General features: G+C 41.4%; 1 long non-coding RNA gene across 2 annotated transcripts in view; it reads right to left on the bottom strand.

The window, feature by feature from the left end:
• Positions 1–2257: 2257 nt before the first annotated feature.
• The window catches only part of LOC308486087, a 4499-nt gene continuing 1023 nt past the window's right edge, over positions 2258–5733 (bottom strand). For both annotated transcript variants that reach the window (XR_013990937.1, XR_013990938.1), the window contains exon 2: positions 2258–5265. This is a non-coding gene — a long non-coding RNA (uncharacterized lncRNA). The remainder of the gene's footprint in view (positions 5266–5733) is intronic.

Raw genomic sequence — 5733 nt, forward strand, 5'->3', positions numbered from 1 at the left:
GCTTTTTAGTTCTTGTTTTGAGTTGTTAGATGAAATAAAAGTTCTAAACGGCATGGTGCAGGCAACCAAAACCACTGCTTCATCCTCAAACTAGTTTTGGGAAATGACCTTTGAGTCATCCTGTGAGTTTAAAAGATATTCTGTGCTTGATTTTTGTATATGGGCCCTAATTGCCTAACTTCAGTTTTGTCTTTTTATCTCCCATCACCTTGAGGAAAAACGTTCTGCTTGCTATTAGAGGTGGATTATGTAACCAATAGCCTTAGTCAACACTACCTGTGGCATACCACTGTCAGTTTTGGTCTACTGTAAGCAGCTGCTTGTAGTAGGCATGAGAAGTAAAAGCCAAATATAACAAAAAATGGGTCATGACGAAGGCTGCATAATAGTTTGCCATGCTCTTTCCATTCTGACCTCCCACTAGTATAATGCATGAGGCCTAGTCTTTTATTTGAGTTGATCTTTAAAGTGTTACACGATGCATGGTGGTGAAGGTAGTGCAATTGCTAGACAGGGCATTAGTAAGCATAATGCGCTTCTACCTGAAATGGCTTGGTTGGACTTGGCATTGATTTTTCCAAAGTGTAGAGAAGTTACCACTAGCTCCTTCAACAGAAATGAAGAATTAAGGAAACTAAAGGGGCCTTGGTTTAATAATGCTTTGAAGCAAAGTGCTATTACAGTGCAGTTAATCCTCCCAGGGTTTCATGCTAGCGGCTGTGGTGTGTACCACATGTGGCACACAGCTGATGATTCAAACCATTTAGCCATGTGTTCCTGAGAGCCTTCCCACTGGTGGCAAACTAAGGAAAACCCAGGGCTGAGTGTGAAAGGAATATAGAGCACAGCTGTGTAAAGAGTTAGTTCACTTTATTTTTCAGACAAGGACTTGTTTGCCTGTATTTTGTGCGTAACTAAAGATAATATTTATCTTGTGGAATCTTTCTAGTGTGAATATTTCCCCTTCCTTTTTTAAAAAAAACAGTCAAACACTATGCTGTAGAGTTTGTGTTAGACTAGTAGATATTCCAATGATTTCAGCCCAGACTGGCTAGCACTTTTTTGAGGAGACAAAAACATCTCCTGTAGCAAATTGTACCCTACCATTTATGTAATCACACCATATGTATTTATGCTTACTACATTCTCTCAATTATTGAAGATGGGGTGGGAGTGCATATCTCTCTGCTGTATACCAGCCTGGTGCAGATGTAACGTTCCCTGATACTGGTTGAGCTCAACTTTCGCTTCTCTCCACCTCTTTCCCCCTTCAGACTTGAAGGCTTCCCATTTTGCAGCGCTAATGAGGTTCCATTTGGTATGCACCAAATACATTGCTAAATGTGATTTGCTTCCAACCAGAGATTTGAAACCTCCTTCTAACCATGGCTAACTAACTTGGTGGAGATATAACAATAGCCAGAGTTAGTGCTGGGAAGGAGAAGGAGGGGTAGGAAGGAGGGAAAGTCTGAGCCTGAGGCATTGCCAGCTTTAACAATGGTAGAGAGACTGCACGACGTTATCTGCACTGAGCCATATCGTTCCCTCAGGAACAGTTTCTTAAGAGTAACTTCATGGCATGAAGGTTTGATACGCCTTCCACATACTTAGGGAATTTGTTTACTATTTCTGTTCTAATACTTCTGCAGCACAACAGAGGCAGAGTTACGGCGAACCCTGTATTTGCTGTATTTCCAGTCCCAATGAAGAATATTGACTAGTATGTGTTCAGCCTCCATCTGCGTCAGGGCTGATGAACCTGTGGCCCTTCACAGATTGTTGGACTACAAGTCCCATGGCCCCTTAGCATTGGCCATGCTGCCTGGGCCGAACGGGAGTTGTCGTCCAATATCTGGAGAGTCACAAGTTCCCCTGCCCTGGTTTACACCAATATTTAAAAACGGCATCTCAAGATATGCAGGCCTTTAAATTATGTGTTCGAAAATGCCAAGCATCACCTATATAGGTATTCTGATCCCACAAGATCAGAATGGGATTGGACTAGATGACCCAACCCAACAATTATGTGATTCTAAGAAATTACTCATCAGTTGGATTAGGCACTGTATGTGCAGATGGGTGTTGTGTGGCTTAGAGTGTATCCCGTGGCTGGATGAGCAACTGGAACCATAGCTCTGATTGTTGTGTTAGTGCTCTAAGCATGTATGGTGCCAGTCACTTGGTTGACTGCAGGCAAACTGACTGCATCTGGCCTCGCCCACCCACCAGTGACTGGTGTGCCGATGCTGAAATGAAGTACCCACTGGTGTGAAGCGCATGTATAACTGGAATGGCCTGCCGATTCTGTTGCTCTGGGAAAATCAGCCGGGCTTGCTTTCATCTGAAGACACTTGAGAAAACATGTGCTCTTAGATACACGGGCATTTCTTTGTTACATTAAGGCTGCAGTCCTACACACACTTACAGGGGAGTAAGGCCCATTGAACTAATTCAGAAAGAGCTCGAGTGGAGATGCGTAGGGGTCAGCCTTCAAGAGAGAGTTCTGTAGGCCTGTAGCTGCTGACTGATATCTTGTTAATCTCTTGGTGTTGTCATTTTTCAAGAGTTTCAATAATGCAGAAGCAAACCCAATGGACTGAAATTACTGTGAGAAAATTGGTAAGATTAGAACATCATGAAATTGTATTAAGGGGGAGCGGCAGGTGCACTGAGCACTCCATCCAGTCTTTCCGTGTGCATGTGGCTTAAATATGTCTCTTTCTTTTTCTTTTTTTACAAAACTACAAAAATAAAAAAACAAAAACAAATCAGGAGCACAGTGGCTGATTTAAGTCCAGGCTGTGTGATGTCTGTAGCATAAGGCTGGAATAAAAGTCTACTGAAACAATATTCTAAAGAGTTTTATGTAGTTCAGAATATTTTCTAATAAATTCTTTTGACTAAGTGGAAGGAGTCTGGCTCTTTTTAACCTGTGTTGGTATTTCCCAGTTATTTCCCAACACTTTCCTGGTATCAATGTCAAGCTGACCATTTGGTAGTTACCTAGGTCATCTTTTCCCTGCTTTTCAAATATGCAGACAGTGTTTGACTGCCTCCAGTCTGCATGGTCAAATATAGACAGAGGCTCTGATACTACACCTGCAAACCTACGGGCAGCTCCTCATGCCCTGGAGATTTGAGTTCATTTAAAGTAGCTAGGTGTTCCCTTACTACCTCTTTGCCTATCTTGGGCTGGAGCTGCCTCCTTAGATAATTTATTCTGTTATGACCAGGTTGGGCATCACTTTTCTTTTGGGTGAAGACAGAGGCAAAGTAGGTGTTGAGCAATTGTATATTGTTCCTTTGTAATTTCCCCTTCCATTTATTGCACATGCCCTTAAATCTCAGCTCATCTGTAAGCTTTTTATGCAGCTACTGTACACTGGTTTCTATAGATGCCTCCCACTTTTCTTTCTTGTTAGAATTGTCCGCATTTGTGCTTTCAATATTTCACCTTTAAGATTAAACTCCCATCCATCTTGGACTCCCTTCTCTTTTGAGTGTTTCTGATCACAGGATCTCCATGGGTTCTCACCCAGTGGATCCTCAAGCTGTTTTCTAATCAGTCCTCTTCAAGTCCAGAGTACATGGTGATCAGGCTGGGTGATCCTCTGTAATATAGCTGCTAAAAAGTCTCATTCTGTTGGCTGTCTCTAGCTGAAAGTGCTTCAACCTCAGCAGCAATTAATAGGTGTATGGAGAGAATTTTTTTATTGCTACTGTTGTTTCCCAATTCAACATGCTTCCTAACATATGTTCACACAGGTGCTTACGCTGCCTTCTGTGGAAAAGTTATTTCAGCTTCTACAACTTGTATATTGTATAGCCTCACTTATATAATGCTGGCTTTCAGCTGCTAAGCATATATACACACACAAACACGTTGAACGAGCTTAAAAAAAGTGGTGTGGAAATTGTCTAATCTTTTGAAATATCCTAAGAATAATTAAGTATGTGCAGCAATAAAAGGCTTTAGATATACCTTTGCCTTCTCTTCACAACTTTCTTCATGGGTTGTAGCATAACAGTTTACATTACACTTTGAAGTAAAATATATTTTATTAAGTACCCTTCTGAAGATTCAGGAATTTAGTTGCTGAGGTGTGACTTCAGACAGAAATAATACTCTATAAAGTTCCGCCTGCCATATACAATCTTTGCAAAGCAAGACAAGTGTCTAAAATATATTATTCAGTAAGAATAAAATACAAGTGGGAACTTGGAGGAAAAGGAACATATTTTAAGCATTGATTGGGCTGGTACGAACTGCTCTGCGATATAAGTTTGTGTACAATACACTGTTCTCTAGTTGAAAATAATAATGCCATGTCCAGGTTCCACTTTTAAATTCACTTCAACAGATGTGAAAGAAAAATTACATATTCTTTAGAACAGAGGTTCTAAACTGACTGTGAATTCATGGCTGAATACAGGAGATGACACACCTTAGCACACTGAATTGTTTTTAAATTGCATTTTTAGTGCTTTTGTTTCTTGTATTCTAATTTGAATTCTATGGAATTACAATGGCTACGGCAGCCAGAGAAATCATTAAGTGCCTCCCCCCCGGCAATTTTCATGTGGTTCATGAGGGGGAAAGCTCAGGGGCCACTTCTTTAGGAAATAGAATTAAAAGGGTGCTCACCAATAACAGATTACTGGGTGGGATCGTGGTGGTTATTGGATGCTCTGCTAAAAGAACAGTGTGCCTTACATTGTGACAACACATCACAATTTTGGCCTACCTGAAGGTTAGCTGAGCAATACTGACACACAGGAATTGAACTGCCTGCATCAGAAATGAGTGTTTTAGGACTGCTGTACTGCAGAGAGGCAAGGGTAAATACCAACTTTGAGTTGAGGCTACAGGGAAAGCTGCTTAACTCGGCTCATGCAAAGTCCACTGGCAGAGTTCACAATAGTTTCCCTCCTCAACTCCTAGGATTTCCCATGCATCTTCCACTTATGTCTCACAGCAAACAAGAAAGTACAATTTTTATGGTGGGGCGGGGGGGGGGGAAGGTGAGGTTTGTTGCACAATACCTCCCACCCAACTAGCTGCAAAACCTGCATTTGCCAGTATGTGACTGAATCTTACCTGGAAACAGTTGACAGTCTGGAAGCACCCTAAATAAGAGGCAAATGCAGCGTGGAGTTTTGATGACAACGTCGCTTGGAAGCTGCATGCATGAGGAGCCGCGATCCTGCAATGAACACTCACAGGGAAAATTGCTGAGAGGGACTGACGTAGCAGCAGAAAAGCCCCTTTCAAAAGCCATATAAATAAGGGAGAGCAAAATTAGAGAAGGAACACGGATCAAAACATCACACATATCGGGAAAGGAAATAAGGTACTGGCAGTTAGAAAAGTCTGGATAATAGTGTTGAAGCTCGGATAGCAGCAGTTCTTGAAAGTTGGGAAATAAAAGTTGAAAGATACAAAAGTAAGTGCTAAAATAGAGAATCTGTGAAGGGGAGGAAATACAGTTGGCAAGCTGCAGTACTTAGCAATTTAAAAGAGACAGAATAAATTGTGATTTAGAAAAGACAGAATAAATTGTGAGGAAAGCAGGGGGAAGCACTTGATACACTTTTTAAAAGGTTTTCGGTTATGTATGCACACATATCTCACACATCTAACTCAATGCAATGAGGGTGAGCCAGTGAGTTAGTGTTAAATTTAACAGCAACTGCCCCCCACTCCTATGTCCCCAGGCAAATAGGCTTCTCTTT

Source organism: Podarcis pityusensis (genome assembly GCF_964106645.2).
Source record: "Podarcis pityusensis genome assembly, chromosome: 10".
Classification (NCBI taxonomy): Eukaryota; Metazoa; Chordata; class Lepidosauria; order Squamata; family Lacertidae; genus Podarcis; species Podarcis pityusensis.